Source organism: Ischnura elegans, chromosome 8 (genome assembly GCF_921293095.1).
Source record: "Ischnura elegans chromosome 8, ioIscEleg1.1, whole genome shotgun sequence".
Classification (NCBI taxonomy): domain Eukaryota; kingdom Metazoa; phylum Arthropoda; class Insecta; order Odonata; family Coenagrionidae; genus Ischnura; species Ischnura elegans.
This window is the reverse complement of record NC_060253.1, coordinates 117787602-117805579: the sequence shown is the minus strand read 5'-3', so window position 1 is coordinate 117805579 and position 17978 is coordinate 117787602. Positions and strand designations below refer to the sequence as shown.

The 17978-nt window shown below is 38.8% G+C and overlaps 1 protein-coding gene across 5 annotated transcripts in view; it reads right to left on the bottom strand.

Annotated features, from left to right (window-relative positions):
• The window catches only part of LOC124163960 (Golgi reassembly-stacking protein 2-like), an 85554-nt gene extending 68086 nt beyond the window's left edge, over window positions 1-17468 (bottom strand). For 3 of the 5 annotated variants that reach the window (XM_046541089.1, XM_046541091.1, XM_046541092.1), the window contains exons 1-2: window positions 17211-17458; window positions 15499-15579 (exon numbers count right to left, since the gene is read on the bottom strand). The gene's annotated coding sequence lies outside the window, so the exon portion shown is untranslated. Of the gene's footprint in view, window positions 1-278; window positions 382-15498; window positions 15580-17210 lie in introns of those variants that run through there. The other 2 variants (XM_046541094.1, XM_046541093.1) reach the window with 2 other exon arrangements.
• Between the last annotated feature and the right edge of the window lie 510 nt (window positions 17469-17978).

Here is a 17978-nt window from a genome sequence, read left to right as displayed (position 1 = left end):
TACGATCCTGGTCCTTCTAGTGTAGAACGGCAACATTCCTATAAGTATTGCTAGTAATGAATACTAATTAAGAAGCAGGTGTTGAGCAATGACTCTAAAACCAAACCTGACATTATTTAAGAAGTCCTTTGTTTACTTATGGCCTTAAATCTACTACATGATATAACAGGGTATTTGAAAATTGAAGAAAAAAAAAGAAAAAATGTAAAGCTGCTAAAGAAACGGACATTTTTTACTCCTCAACTTTAGCGGTGACAATATCAAAACTGATTACTTACTGATTACAGTCATGGTAGAGCTTCCACACGAGACAGACGTGGGCTGGTGCTTCGCTCGAGACAGGTAGGTGCCTCAGTGATGTGTTCAGTTGCGTCCAGAGTATAAGTGCATTCAATTACGAGGATAACTTCCTACTCAATTTAGAACCTCGAGTTACTAATATTAAGTGGAAACCACAGTTTAAAATGGCTAATTGCAGTGTATGTAATGTGAGTGTTCTTAAGCGCCAGCTAAGGATTACCTGCAGTGAATGTCAAACCCAGTGTCACGCTACTTGTGTTCACTTGTCCAAAGAGGATATCGAGTATATTAGCGCTGAAAAGCAAAGTTGGCGTTGTCCTACCTGTGCTGCGGAAAAACGTAAGAGCATGTCAGTAGTTCCACTGGCGGATACGGACACTGCTAGTATCTCTCATATTATAAACCTTCTAGAAGAAGCTAAAGAGGACAGGAAACGCATGAAATTGGACTTGAACAGGGCTATTGAGTTTGTGCACAATAGATTAGATGAAAATATTAAAGTGCTCCAAGAAAACTCAACGCAGATTACTGAATATTTAGCGACAATAGACTTGCTTAGGCAAGAAAATGTTGGCTTAAAATCTCGAGTGAGTGAATTAGAAAAGAGGTTAGACGACCAAGAGCAATATTCTCGCGTTAATGACCTTGAAATACATGGCATTCCCCAGCAACCAAATGAAAATACCTTAGAAATCGTGAAAAGTGTCGGGGACACCCTTGGTGTTAAAATAACCGACGATATGGTGAACACATGCCACCGATTGGGAAAGAAGGGACACGAAGGCGGAACGAGAGGTATCATAGTCAAATTCGTCCGTAGGTATACAAAAGAAGAAATTCTTCAAAAGAGGCGAGTGAAAAGGACCTTCTCCACACGGCACCTGGGCTTAACGACCGATACTCCGGTGTACATAAACGAGAGCCTGAGTCCAGGTCGGAGGAGACTCTTCGCTGCTGCGCGTCTTGCGAAGAAAGAAAAGGGATACAAATATTTATGGCTAAGGCATGGGACAATACTCATGAGGAAGAAGGAGAATGATGAAGTAATCACTCTGAAATCCTCTGATGACCTGGAGAAACTGTAAGCATTCTGTGAGTGAGTTATGTACGTCTTCAACCTATCTTTACTAACAAAATGCAGAGTACTGTTAATGATAGTGGATTTAATGGTGGCAGGTTCCTTGTCTTGCACCAAAATATAAGAAGTCTAAGAGCTAATTTTGATAAATTTGTATTTCAACTAATTAATCTCGATATGAAACCCGCTGTAATAGTTTTGACAGAAATTTGGGTCAATGACACTGAAGTATCTATGTATCAAATAACTGGCTATCGGAGTTTTGATGTGTGTAATAATAACTACAGGGCTGGAGGAGTTATTGCATATGTAGCAGATACTTATGAGTTTTTTTCTATTGATCTGGGTGAATTAAAAACTGCTGATATGGTTAAAATATCAGTAGGGATAAATGATTCTTCTTGGATTATTGGTGTATTGGTGTAAGCATTATTGGTGTATATAGACTTAATTTTAACCCTGTTGAACATTTTTTGAGTGAATTGGAGAATGTATTAACCATCTCTCGTGAGAGGAATTTAATTGTAATTGGTGATATTAATTTATGTATATTACAACCCAACGATATTTCCTTTGGATATCGAACCCTTATGGCTAGTCATGGACTGGACCAGCTTATTCGAGTACCAACTAGAATTAGCAAAACGGGTGGTACATGTATAGATCACATTTTTTGCACAAGTAGAGATAACTATAAGTATGAGGGAAGAGCGGACGATTGGGGTTTAACAGACCATCATGCTGTATCATGTTCTTTAAATATTAATGTACCCATTAATATATACGAACGAGTTTATCGAAGCCATTGCCGGATAAACTTTAACCATCTAAATAATAGTTTGCTAAGATGCGACTGGAATGATGTTTATTCACAACAAAATGTCAATGAAGCCTATGAAACATTTATAAATAAATTTAAATGCTGCATTGAAAAAGCTGAATACGTGTCAGACAGTAACAGATCGGGAGGAATGAAGAGGCCATGGATGACTTACGCTTTGTGCGGGAGAATTTCTAGGCGAAATTTTCTGTATAAAAAAATGAGGAAACACCCTGAAAATGAAAAGCTAAATAGGTACTACGTATCGTACACGGAAAGATTAAAATATGATATTAAAAAGTGCAAAGAAAAGTATTACAGGGACCTATTTGATAGTAATGTCAATAATACCGCTGCTCAATGGCGCATTTTAGATTCACTCACGGGAGGAAAGCAAGGAAATAATAATTGTGTAAAAATTAGAACTAGTAATGGTATCATTGTCACTAAGTGCCAGGACATTGTAAACAAATTTAGTTCACATTATAGTAAAGTAATTCAAGCATTGACCCAGAACAATTATTTTGAAAGTAATACGAATAAATACAAAGAAATATTCCCAATCTCCAATTCAATTGACTCACTGGTTTTTGTTCCCACTGATGCGAAAGAAATAAGCAGCATTATTAAGGAATTAAAGTCTAAAAAATCTAAAGGTGTTGATAATATTTCTACACAAGTTATAAAAGAAGTAAATGCAAATATTTCGGAGGTCCTTGCCCATATTGCTAATCTAAGTATGTATACTGGAATATTTCCTAAACAATTAAAAACTGCAATAGTGATACCAATTTTTATAAAAGGTGATAAAATGAACGTAAATAATTACAGACCAATATCCCTATTATCTGTATTTGCTAAAATAATAGAAAAAGTTGTTAAAGTCAGACTTCTTAAATTTCTAAATCAGCATAGTTTTTTCAATAAAAACCAATTTGGATTTATGAGTGGTAAGAGTACAGAGGATGCATTATTAAAATTCTGTTCAGAGCTGAACGACGGACTGAATAAGAACTGTAGAGTTGCTGGCTTATTTGTAGACATTACCAAAGCCTTCGACAGCATTAATCATAACATGCTAATGAATCGATTATGGGAAGTGGGTATACGTGGAACCGCATATGATTGGTTTCAAAGTTATCTTTGTGATCGAGATCAATGTGTGCGTCTCAAGAATTGCTACAGTGAAAAGATTCGACTCACCTGTGGTGTGCCACAGGGTTCTGTGTTGGGACCCATACTGTTTTTAATATATGTAAACAATTTATGTGCTGGCAGGTTTAAAGGTCAATTAACGTCATTCGCAGATGACACTGCACTAAGTTACTCTGTTAATAGTGTTGATGATCTATATGAACACATACAAAGTGATCTATTAACACTCAATATGTGGTTTTCGGCTAACTATATGTTGTTAAGTGAAAAAACGAAATGTATAATGTTCAGCATGAGTAAATCTACCTCAAGCAAAAGTAAACTATACTATCAATGTGCAAATTGTATAAAAGATAATGTTACTTCCTGTGATAAATGTATTTTGATTGAACAGGTTAGTCACATAAAATATTTAGGTATATATTTTGGCCAAAATTGTAAATGGAAGTCTCACATAAATAAATTAAAATCAGAAATGATTTCTATTGTAAGAAAATTCTACTTCCTCAGATACATATGCCCTGAATCAGTGTTAAAAATGGTATATTATGCTCTCGTTAATTCAAGATTGCAATACGGAATAGCCTGCTGGGGTGGAGCATATTTTATCAACATTAAACCATTGATAGTGGCGCAAAAAAGGGTTATCAGGGTTATAACACGATCGTATAGGAAAAGCCACTCATTTCCTCTATTCAAAAAATTAGATGTCCTCCCACTAAGGCATTTATTCATTTATAAAGTCCTTAGAATATTCTATAACCGTAGTGGTGAAAAGGCCCGACCACAAAACTATGACATTAGAGCTTGGAGAAACTTCCATATACCTAGGCCGACGACTGAAATGGATCGGCAGTCATACAATTACTTAGGGCCTAAATTGTTTAGCATGTTGCCGAGTAATGTAGCAAACTCGGAAAAAAGATAGGGATTTGCATCCACCGTAAAAAAATGGCTTATGAAGTGTGAGGAAGTAGAGTTTCTACTAAGAAAGGTGGGTTAAAAAGTTTACAATAAAAGGTATGTTGTATATTCTATGTATGTAATTATGCGTTTATATTAGGGATGGGTCGAATAGTAGATTTCTCGAATTCGAATATCGAATTCGACTATCGAATTCGAATATCTAATCATTGCTCGAATATTCGAATACCTCGAATTTCGAATACCTCGAATACTAAACGATGAATGTGAAAATGTTTGACTAGGTCGCCTATGCAGCAGGAAACCCAAGATTTTGGCGAGTAATTGTGATTGCCTTCAAAGGATTCAATCAGGACAATTGCTGATTAATGGAATATTTTAATTTTATGTAAACAATAGGGTAGTTTCCTTCACTAAAGAAAACGAAGCGCAATGATTGTGATTCGTTACCCACCATTGGTGTATTCATAATATACAAATTATTTGGTTCTAGAAATACCGGTTTAGACCAAAGGCAATGGTCAATTTTATCCTCATTTGAAAAAGGCCAGATTGGCGCCCATGCGATGCCACTCCACGTGACATCACAGGGACCTAGTTTCTACACCAGAGGATAGGAGTTTTACATCGTCTGATGTTACCAATGCATGCATGAGGCACAGAGCTCAGGGAAACATGTCCTAATAATCACTTATTAAAACTGGCTAAGGTCGGAAAGTTTTCTTCGTTTGATAAGGTATTAATAATCCTTATTTAAGCCAAGCGCTACCAGCTAGCATGGTACTCGGCTACCTGTTAGCATTCTGCGTCGTAATAGCGCTCAGAGCCTCGCCCCAAGGTCACCTCACTTGCGGCAGCGGGAACCAGAACAACGTCACGCGGAGTTTTTACCGGCAGTCATACTTACCTGTCGCGTTTTCGCGTGCTTGAAAATTTTCACTTTTAATTGAATCGCGAAAAATAGATATCGATTTATAAAACTAAAAGCATGAAATAGGTACTCCAGGAGTATTAATATTTCGATTTAGGCAATACAAAAATAATAGGATACCACCCTATTTGAGCATTACGCCAAAGCGCTAAGCCTCCATCGTATTTCTTCATCTATCCGGTATTTATTTTCCTGCATAAAATGCTTAAATTAAGTCAGAAATATGTCGTGTTTGGTCTTATTTTTTAAATTACGCGCACATTACTAATATTTCAATCCAATAAAAGTGTAATATCAATTGCCGAAAGTCATTGTTAGAAAACGTTTGGGCTAGTAGATGACTCATGCAGCGGTTGACCTCCAGAAATGGGGAACTTCGAAGCAGGTAAGCAGAAAAGGCCAGTGGGCGAGTAGAGGGGGGGGGGCGTGAGACACGTTTTTATTGTTCTCGTGTAACTTGATATATTTTTCGAAGCTAAGGTCTTCGTAATACGATCCCTGCGCGAGCTGGGATCTTTTGTTTGATTTCGGAGAAGAGGAAATCGTCAGAGTGGGTTAGGCGAATGCTGAATGGAGGGGGATAGCAGATCGTGGGAAATGCGCCAATGTCACTATCCCACGACACTGAGTTCCTCCCTATGGTAGATTCATCTCCTGGGGAAGATTCAAAATAAGTGCCTGTCGTTACTAGACACAAAGGACACATGGCAAACACCTCGTCTCATTTTATCAAAAGATGGATGCAGGAAAATGGTCAGTGGGGAGAAAGAAGGAAAGGTGAAAAGTGATTCAATTATTTTCCGGTGACTTGATATTTTTTTTCGAAGCTGAGGTCTTCATAATACGATCCCTGCACGAGCCGGGACCTTTTGTTTGATTTCGGGGAAGAGGAAATCCACGGAGGGGGTGGGGCGAACGCTGAATGGAGGGGGATAGCGGATCGTGGGAAATGCGCCAATGTTGCTATCCCACGGAACTGAGGTTCTCCTGATGGGGGACACCTAGGATTTTCGGATTTTTTTCACCCGATCAATTTCGGTTCCCCTCGTCGAACTCTTTTCACCGTTCTCACCCGCGAATTTGATGTAGTTCGTCAGCTTGCCTAAAACGGTGCTGGATGCACTAAACGACTAGAGTTCTCCTCATTTTTCCGAGTCAACTTCCAACGACGTGTGAGCGACAGTGAATGACGCGAAATTCAAAGTATTCGAGGTATTCGAGACGGTACCTTTGACATAAGTATTCGAGATCTCGAATATCGAATACTTTTTAGTATTCGAGTATTCGCGGATACTATTCGCACATCTCTAGTTTATATAAGAAAAATAGTTATCCTTGTCCAAATACTTGAAATACGTTTTGTAATAATGAATGCAATCGGCAGTAGAACCAATAACCGAATACAAAGAAATTTTACTTCTCATGTGTGCTAGCACCAGACCTATGTATAAAGTTTAAGATGGTAGCCCCAAAACTACTCAAAGGGGTACCTATATATTCCAAAATTATTTAAGTATGTTCTAAAATGTAATATTTGATTGTAAATGGAATAAATTATATATTATTATTATTATATTATTATTATTACTTAGCAAAGTATTTGGGGGTCAACATATGATTTTAACGCCACGTACACAGTAGGGTGATCCTCATTTTTGAAGTTTTCGAATTTCTTTTGGATAACCCCCAATTTTGTTCCTCTTGGTGAGAAAATAAGTCATGAAAATTATTTTTGCAATCAGATACGGGGATAACATGCCATATCACACTTAAAGTTTTGAAATTATGGTATTTTTGGATGTTTTCCGAACGTAAGTGAAGATGATGCCACTCTCGGATTATTCTATCACCTTTTTGTCTTCCACATCGACTCATTAGACATTTGCAGAGTACCATCTCAAATTTCTTCCATTTCTGCCGTTTGGTTCCCGAGATATCGCACCGAGAGTGAGCATGCGCCACTACAGTCAGACACTTTGGGTGGCACGCGGGTTGCATACTCTCAATTTTGTTGATCATTCTCACTCGTTGTAAGAGCATAAAACTCATTGGATACACTTAAAATATAATCTTTAATGTTATTTTTATCACTGTTTATTACCAAAACGGGCTTAGTAGCAGTTGTTTATTCTCAATATCTAAATCTTACATTTAAGTGCGTCTGTCTAAATTCAGATAATCATTCCTGAGAGCTAACCCCCTGAATGGTATGTGAAGGTGTTTCTCCTCGCATGTATTTCTTTACCATTGTTCAAGCTCTGGGTTACAACTTATGAGGTTTTATTTCTTTGCACCAGGAAAAGGTGGGGTTAGTTGAGAGTCAATGGAAGGTGGGTCGGGGAGGAGAGGCCTTGGGTTTGTGGGATTTCCCCCTTTTGATGGATTTTCGACCATCAGAGAAAGAATAAGGTGAGGAACAGAGGGGACAATGAGGGTAGGATTACAGGAGGAGAAAGAAGGTTTGGCGAGAGAACAGGGTACAGTAGTAAATGGTCTGGGTAAATAGCATGGGTCCAGGCGTTGAGGATTTGGGCATAGGATAATGAATTCCCGGAAATGAATCCCCCTTTCTAACGAATTCTTTCCAACCCCATAAAGGAACTTTTACAGTGATATTTCCCAGTGACCATCCAACTGTGTGCATTGACATTTTCCTGGGATTTGTCCCAATCAGTGCCACTAGAGAGAAAATTCCCCGGTGATTCGTGTGCCCATTGTACCAATGCGATTCCGCAAGGAGTTTTCTTTACCGCCATTAGAGGAGAAATCTCGAGACGCGTGCCTGTTTGTTGTGCGTCTTTACGAGGAGGCCTGGATTACTGCACCAAATGCAGAAGAGGCTCCTATGCGAGAATTATTATTTTTTCCAAACTCTTCATCCTGAAGCAAAAATTGTAGAGAGAGTGAAAGGCTTTAAACAGAGACTCATAAGAGAAGCAATAGAAATATCTAAAGAGGAGAAAAACAACTTCAACAGAGACACAGGCCTTAAAATCAGCCGTACATGGCAACCCGTAATCGGCAAAAATAATCGACAACCTACTCCTCCAACCTCTCACTCCCCTCCCCCCACCACCTGACACGTATACCTATATATATCAATTTTAAATCCCACCTCTTCAGATTCCCTTGAGAAAGCGACCAGCATCGGTCCGGAAACGTTGGGGCCACCCAAAATCTGACGCGGCGACATAGCCCAAAAGTTTTAATTCAACATGACGAGCACCCGCGAAAGTTTTAACAAAGAATTACGACGCCTCTATGGGGAGGAATTGCAACATCGATCGAAGAAATTCGACAAACTCCGAGCCAAGAAGTCATCGCTTCTGTGCCAACTATCATTTCTACTACGTTGCCGAGACCAGCAGATTCTGCCAAATTTCCTGAGACTACGTCATCATCTTCGCTCTCAACGCACACCCCGGATTCTTCACAACGCCAGTAAACAATTACTACGAGCAACGATTCAAGAGACCCGCCGTGAACTGGACAACGTCGGCAAGGAACTTTTCAACATTCACATCATTCTCGCCAATGCCATGAAGAAGGAAGATTTCGAGAGGCTCGACAGGATGATGGCATCACCCATGATCGCGGTAGCAGAGACTATGATGGAGAAGCAGAAGAGGAAATTTACAAGATTGGAAATTTCGCAGAAACGCTACAATCCACAATGCGAGGTAAAGGTCATCGTCAACCTCTCAAAACTTCCCCTGGACCCTGCCGCCCAGTCGATCCTTCAAAAAGGATTCAATTACGCGCTGACGCCAAAGAAAATTCCAGTAGAAGAAATCATCAGTGGAGTAGAGAGCGCCATTGGCCACTTGCCCCCCAGCGCGGCTGAAATAGTTCGACAGGACGCCTGCCGAATCCTCAGAATGAAAAGCAAAACCCAGAAGCATAATACCACCATGGCGGAGAGAGAAGCCCTTAGAAAATTGAAAGAAAATGAGAGCATCGTGATTTTATCAGCTGACAAAGGCAACGCGACGGTCGTCCTAGAGAAAGAAGACTACGACAAGAAGATGGAAGATTTACTCGCGGAAGGACCATATCAAAAGATCGACAGACACCCAACCGCCCGATACAATGGGATAGTGAAAGAAATAATCAAGACGTAAATACCAGATCCCGCCGATAGAAGAATATTCAACCCACAGGATCCAAAAACTCCGTGTATCTACGGCCTGCCAGAAATTCATAAGGAAGGAGTGCCCCTTAGACCCATAGTCTGCGCCATTGACTCACCAGCATATAAACTAGCGAAATACCTGGCACCGATCTTACAGCCCGCAGTAGAAGACGCTAAATCTTTCGTGAAAAACTCACAACATTTTCTTCTGATCATTAGTGGCATCAAGGTCAAAGAAGAAGACATCCTAGTCAGCTTTGACGTAACATCGCTCTTCACAAATATTCCTTGTGACGAGGCGGTAAATATCATAAAAGACAGGTTCGGAGAAAACATCGTCAAGATGACAGAGATTTGCCTCAAGAGCACTTTCTTCCAGTGGAGGAATAATTTTTATCAACAGACGTCTGGAGCAGCGATGGGTTCTCCTCTCTCCCCAGCAATTGCAAATATATTCATAGAGCATATAGAAGATACAGCCATTCAGAACGCCCCCTACAAGCCGAAGATTTTGGTCAGATATATCGACGACACTTTTATCATTTGGACGCACGGCAAAGAAAAGCTTCAGGAATTTTTTACTTATTTGAATGGGATCAACAGCAACATAAAGTTTACAATGGAGGTGGAGGAAGGCGGAAAACTTCCATTCTTAGATGTCCTCGTGGAAAAGAAGGACGGAACATTGGGGCATGCAGTGTATCGAAAACCTACAGCAACAAATCGGTACCTGCACGCATTATCTCACCATCATCCAGCACAAATAAATGGAGTAGTCAACACGTTAATTCACCGCTCCTACAAAATAAGCGACCAGAACAATTTTGCCGAAGAGAGGAAGAAGCTAGAGGCCATTCTACGGGTAAATGGATTCGACGGCAGAGTTATCTCTCGAACATTTAATAAAGTTATCAGAAAGAACAACGAGATCAAAATCAACACCACAGAAGCAGCGAACTCCTCTGTAAATGACCTCAGCAACCAGAAGAAAGCCTTCCTGCCATACATTAAGGGGACGACTGACAATAGGAAATATCCTACGCAAATTCCAGATAAGGACAATATTCTCGCCTCACGTACAGATAAAACATCTATTGAAAACCGTCAAGGATAGAACTCCACTACAAGTTGAAGGGGTATACCTAATTCCTTGCCAGACCTGTGGGAAGAACTACATCGGCAAAACAGGCAGATTGGTTAAAACACGTCTAGAGGAGCACGAGAGAGCAATTCGACTGGGGCAGTCAACGAAGTCCGCGGCAGCCGAACACGCAGAGCTGGGCCACACAATCGACCTTAAGGAAGCAAAAATTGTTGCGAGAGTGAAAGGCTTTAAACAGAGACTTGTAAGAGAAGTAATAGAAATATCTAAAGAGGAGAAAAACAACTTCAACAGAGACACAAGCCTTAAAATCAGCTGTACTTGGCAACCCGTAATTGGCAAAAATAATAGACAACCTACTCCTCCAACCTCTCACTCCCCTCCCTCCACCACCTGACACGTATACCTATATATATCAATTTTAAATCCCACCTCTTCAGATTCCCTTAAGAAAGCGACCAGCATTGGTCGGGAAACGTTGGGGCCACCCAAAATCTGACGCGGCGACATAGCCCAAAAGTTTTAATTCAACATGACGAGCACCCGCGAAAGTTTTAACGAAGAATTACGATCATACTTTGTTTAAATGAATTAGCTTAACAGATAATAGGGTGGTTTCCCATTTTTTTTATTGCCAAATCGAAAGATTATTACTCCTGGAGTACGTATTTCACACTCTTAGATTTTTAAATGACGATATCTATTTTTCGTGATCAAATGAAAAGTGAAAATTTTCAACCGCGCGAAAACACGACGGGTAAGTATGAATGCCGGGAAAAAGTCTGTGTGACGTCATTCTGGTTCCCACTGCCGCAACTGAGGTGACCTTGGGGCGAGGCTCTGAACGCTGATACTACGCAAGATGCAAGCAGGTAGGTGAGTACCACGCTAGCTGGTAGTGCTTGGCTTAAATACGTATTATTAATATCCTATCAGACGGAGGAAACTCTCCGACCTTAGGCAGTTTTAATGGGTGATTATTAAGACATGTTTCCCTGAGCTCTGTGCCTCATGCATGCATTGGTAACCTCAGACGATGTAAAAGTCCTATGCACTCGTAGAGAAACTAGGTCCCTGTGACGTCACGTGGAGTGGAGTCACGTCGAAATTTGTCAAAAGTGCAATTTTTGAACATTTATAGAAAAAAAAGTTGTCAAGTGAAAATCGTTTTGATAACAGTTTTGAAAACTATAGCAGCATGTTTATAGCCTCTAAAATTTTTACTAGCTTCACTCGTTTGGTTTAGGTTTTACAGGGGCACAAATATGGTAGTTTTGAATAATTTGACCGGTGCGCAGAATTTTTGTGTGCGCCTCATTGACTTCAAGCACTCATATCTTGGAAAATACTTGCAATGGGTCTTTAATATTTTGCATTTTTCTTAACTAAGGTTGAAACTAACAACAGGGAAAAAATTATCAAAATCTGAGATGGTGAGCGTGGGAACCCCCAAAAATTGGTTGAGTTGACATGGAATGACCCTTATGATAAATGACAAAAATGGTTGTCAAAAGCTCTTTTGATGACGAATACAATGGTTTTTGAATTATTCTGATATCTTTTCAAATAGCTTCAAAATAATCTTTATGCAAAACACGTTTTTCATCAAAATTTGCCAAACCGCTCTTTCAAAATGGCTGCCAAAAAAAGTATGGCTTGTGAATTTTTTTCACGTTTTTTTTTGTGATTTTCTACTTGTAGGGAACCAATGAGAAAAAAAATCAGGACAATTAAAAATGTCGAACAACAAATTTTATTTATATTGGGTGATTTGAAGTGGAATGGCCCTAACATGATTAATAACAGAATACCCACTCTAACTAAATTATAAAATTCGCGGTTTTTTCCACCTTTTCATGGTCTAAAAGCCACGGAAAACGGTACACGGAATTGCACAATCTGACGTGCGTGCAAAGGCGCAATCAAAATTACGTCGTGTAAAGCGGTGAATTGCTAGAACACATGCGAGAATGCGTGGATGCAAGACGGCAAAATAGCCCGTTCTAATTTTGTTCATGCATTCGCGCAATTCCACGCTATTTTAGAAATTAACGCAGCTCTAACCTGCGCAATTCCATGCCCCATGCAAAACGGCCTTAAATGTCGTCAAATTCATGTCGGTAGATAAACCATTTTAGGAAGAAACATTGATCACATAAAAATCACAGGCCACACGTTAACTAACAACATAGCAATCGCGATAAATACTGGGAATGCAAATGCAGCAATGAAAGTGCTCGTATGACGTCGCCTATCGTTAGCATAATTCAGGTCTGGCTAAAGATCGCGAGTGAGGAAATGGAGGGTGGTGGGGAAGTGGAGAGGTGTCTGTTTCTCACCAGGGTTAATGATCACATTGGCTAAAGGTCTTTCAATCACAGCCTTAAGGCCTGTGTGTCGTCATGGCACACAGACCAATATTCGTACTTCGAATATACGTGTGCAGATAAATGCGTGGACAGTGCCTGCGAGTTACAGACCTTGAAATATGATCCATAAATCGATTTTTCTTATTATCCGTCAATCATAGTTCTACAATCAAGTTTGAGAGGTTTTCAAGGCTTCATGACAAATTTCACGGCTTTTTCCAGGTTTTTTCACGGTAGACGAAATTCACGGCTCATTCACGGGTTTAAGGTTCTCACAGTTGGGTGGGAACCCTCACTGAGCAATGCGTGGAAACCATCCCCGAGGAGAATCTGGGGTGAGAGCATAGTTTTATCGAATCGTCAATTTTCGTCGGATCTTCACCAAAATTATTACGTATACATCACTTACTTCACCTTTTAAACAATCCTAGGGGTGAGAAAAAGCACTTTGAGTACAAATAAAAATTTACTAGTTCATTACTTATCTTGGCGTCGGATGGGTAACTTATACGTCTCAGGAGCCATCATAGACGAGAAAAGACGATCGAAAACTAAACTGTGGCCAAGGTGAACAATTTATTTCGTATCAATTCAGGTGACAGGAGGAATTTGATATCACTTCAAGGGACGAATTAATGTTTTTAATACGAAAACCATTCCCCGACCCACTCTGGCATAATCTGACCCGCCCACATAATTTCGCTAATGCCGTCATAAGCCCATCTGTCGGAGTCAGTCGACACACAAATAAGAATAAAAAATGAGGGCATACTCAGTGCTAAAACTTATACTGCATGTAGTTTTTTAAGTACTCAACTCAGAAACAACATTTCATTTACAAGTCTCGTTTCCTTCATAAACATTTATGGCATTAAAATGTTAGTATTGACAAATTTTTCCAGTTTTTTTTTGTGGAGAGATTTTGACCGACTGTATTTTATGATAGATTTTTAAAAAATGGTTTCCAAAAGTTCTTTTCATGATGAACACACTGGTCTTTGGAATTATTCTGATATCTTTTAAATTAGCCTCGAAATTAAACATTATGCAAAACACGTTTTTCATCTAAATTTGCCCAGCCACTCTTTTAAAAATGGCTGCCAAAAAAAAGTATGGCTTGTGAATTTTTTCAAATGTCATTTTGTGATTTTCTACACGTAGGGAACCAATGATAAAAAAATATCCTTCGAGTATGATTTGCCTTCGGCACGGCTTCTACCGTGCACTACCCAACCCACCCCTCCAGTCTTACGACCGTACACTAGGAATAGGCCAGTCATTCGCTCGGATTTTACAAAATATAGAAAGGAAAATTTGCATCCTTTGTAAGACACTTCATGCCCTGTCTATACCCAAACCCAACGGACCATGCCAAAATCTGGCATTGTTTTCGATCGAACAAAAAAATACAAAAAACTGATTCCAATACAAACTAATTTGCTCACCGTAGCAACAGTTTGTTTTCGATCATCTTTTCTTGACTAAGACAGCTGCTGTTGCATATATGTTACCCATTGGACGCCAAGATGAGTAATGAAATAGTAAATTTTTATATGTACTTGAAGTGCTTTCGCCCACCCCTAGGATTGTTTAGAATGTGAAATAAGTTATGTATTAATAATTTTGGTGAAGATCCGATGAAAATTGGTGATTCGATATAACTATACCGTTGCCGAATCTGGTTGGCTGACACCAAGCCAATCATGTGACAACCAAGGAACAATAGAAAAAGCTGGCTCACTTGATCCACTCATCATCAGCCTAGATGACGGAATGCAATTTGGGTTACGAAACGTGAGCTGTATGGAGAGAGATAACATTGATAGAATCCTGAGTAGCTTTTATTGGCCTGGATACATTCTATGTCTTATGGTTTACTTCCATTGTATAGTCAGGCTTCCCACTCTAACTACATTATAAAATTCACGGTTTAAATGTCCTCAAATTCACGGTTTGTAGATAAAGCATTTAAGGCAGAAATATTGATCACCTAACAATCATTGGCTGCACGTTAATTAAAAATATAACAAAAGCAACAGATGCCGTGAATACAAACACAACAATAAAAGTGCTATCTCTCATGACGTCACCTATCGTTAGCAAAATTCAGGTCCGGCTAAAAGGGTGTGAGTGGGAAAATGGAGAGAGCTGGGAAGTGAAGAAGAAGTGCCTGATTTTTTGCCAGGGTTAACGTCTTCCAATCGCAGGCTTAAGGTCAATGTGCTGTATTGGCACACGGACCAATTAATAGAAGCTCTTCGAATGTACGGCGCTTTTATTCTTCCTTTTTGTCTGTCTATCGTAGTTCTACAATCAAGTTTGAGAGGTTTCTAAGGTTTGATGACGAAATTCACGGCTCTTTCGAGTTCTTTTTCACGGTAGTTGAAATTCATGGCTTATTCACGGTATTAAGGTCTTCACTGTTGGGAGGGAACCCTGATAGTTGCATTTAGGTTCCCTTATGGATGCTGTACACAGTGAATTTTCAGGCCATCATACACGGTATCATGCTAGCAAAAGTAGCACATATTCTAATTTTCATTGAATGTGCATGCGCGTGACGGTTTATTCGCAAATTTTTCCGTTATACAAGGTGCATGATTTCATTTGCATGATCATTCACCGTGTAAAGCGACATTTAAAGCTTAAGTCTCATTGTAGACAATGGGTTACTTATCTACACATACCAATCTTTTGTTCCCGATGGAAACAATGAAGTCAAAGAATGATTCAAGGCCAGCCTGTTGCCCCAGAGATCCATCCTGGACCTTAAACAAAAGAAAGACACGAGTCAAATCAACTGAGGGAATCCTAAATTTAGTTTCCTTGCAAATGTGAGTGTCAATGAATTTGTTGAAGAAAATGCGATTAAAGTTTTGAACGAATCTCATAAACACAACTGCCAAGATCACTTCATGTAAGACAAAGCACACCAATGCAGCTATTATATTTTACAAAATAAGCATGCCAAATTATAGTAAGAAACCAATATTATGTCAGGAGTTATGTAAAATACAAAAAAACTTTTCATGTATTTCATTTCTGCAATGTTTTATGGAAAAAAGAATTATTTTATTTACTAAGCATTTGTGTCACACTAAAGAGTGAATATAATGGTTGAAAGTGTACAGGATCCACTCTTACTTTCTATGTTCCTAACTTTAAATAAACGACAAAGCACTCTTTACATGGGGGCTTAAGAGAAAAGTACAGCAAGTTACATTCTTCGACATAATTCATTTATTCCAGTGCATGTAACTTCAATCGAGATTATTAAAAACCAAAACAAAATGTTGAATCGATACAGTTTTTTCTTAAAAATTTGAAATTGCTGAAAATCATCAAAGTATACGAGGCTCGTCAATATTGCAGTTATCTGTTTATCAACGTTGTCAGTTGCAAACTTTAAACCCCTCGGCCTTCCGATTAGCCAAATTTTGCACCAATGACCTCGTCTCGTTCTTCAATTTTTTTCTTTGAATGCAACAAAACGCCGTAGGGTATATTACCAATAATAAAAATTAATTGTACATTATACAGAAAATGTTTTATGCTTATGCCTACTTTTGAACGATACAATCGGGCTGGCTGCAACTTTTTACTCCACTATCAGTAATTCTACGGCATTGAAGACCGGTTCACTACAAGCATTAAATTTCACGTCACCTATTCACAAATTGACAAAACGTACCGTAGAGTAGCCAATTAATAAAGCAATACACGACAAAAATATCTTACGACTACAATGTAAACATTAATATAAATAGAACACCCAAAATAAAATTATAAATAGCAGTATGCACCTCAATAGCACCCTACCTGAGACAACATAAAAAGCTATGCTTGCTTTCATTGCAAATAAAAACAATTTGTTGCCATTACCGTTGAAAATTAAATAGGTTAACACACCGATTGAGCTGAAGGCAGAAACGTCATCAATCACTAAACTGGTCTAAATATGCTCACTTGGCAGCTAAAATAATCAAATTGGCATATCATATAATGAGCTTGTTGGCATCCTATGATGTGGAGTTTTTTGTTAAGGTCATTCATAACTGTTTATAAAGATAGAGGAAGCAAATAATGCATAGCCTAAAATTTAATACAGCTAAAAAGGTTAGTTACACAAGTAAGTAAGGCTAAAGTCGCTATCGCACGAATATTGACGGAAAATCGAGTACAAAAATATAAGTTCTATTTCAGTGAGACTATTATGTCACTACATAATATGCTAATACACAATTTTGATAATGATAAAGCGGATACTTAAATCAAAATACTGTTGAAAACCACAATTACTCAAAACCGGCCGTAATATTCCGCGTCCAGGAGTAAAAATTGCCTCCTAATTAACACATATCAGAAGAAATTGAAGAAACGCCGCTACTAAGCAACTTACTCTTAGTACATGCTATCCTTCGGTTCCTCCTCCAGGAATGTCAACGCTATGAGAAGCACCCATCACAGTTGATGATAAAAATTCCTTTTGCCAATTTAACTCAGCAATTAATCATTATTTCACGACTTGTACAAAAAAATTCACCAAGGAACAGTAACCTCGATCACACGTGCCACGCACTGAATGTCGGGAGGTCGCGTGAATCATGCCCTTAGCAGACGTAGCAGCCCACACGAGAGGTCATTTGCGCAAAGACACCAACATGAAATATATTAATTTTTACAAGAAAGTATAAAAACAAGCATAATACTATATTATATTAAATTAAAAAGTGTTTAATATATATGAAATCTAAATTTATTAACGATAACAGTTTAAACTACAGATTTAATCAAATTTTATCTTTTGTGAAAAACTTGAAGAGGTGGACATTTTTATCAATGTCTATATATTTGCCTACCCTATTACATATTAAGGGCAACATCTAACGAGGCAAAATACATTTGTGCAGCTGCGATTTCATGGGTCATTTCGGAGAGGTCAATGCATTGACCTCTCCATGGGGTACATTATCTTGACCCATGGAAGGTCATCCCACGCTCCAGGAAATAACGCCAATGAATTAGCTAAGAATAAATGCTTTATATCAACGTTATCAGTGCGATTTTTGTAATGAAACAAGGTAAAATGCCAAAATAACGTTTATTTTTTCCATATAACCACATAAAATTATTCTTTTTTATTAATAATACGCGAAAATAAGACTTT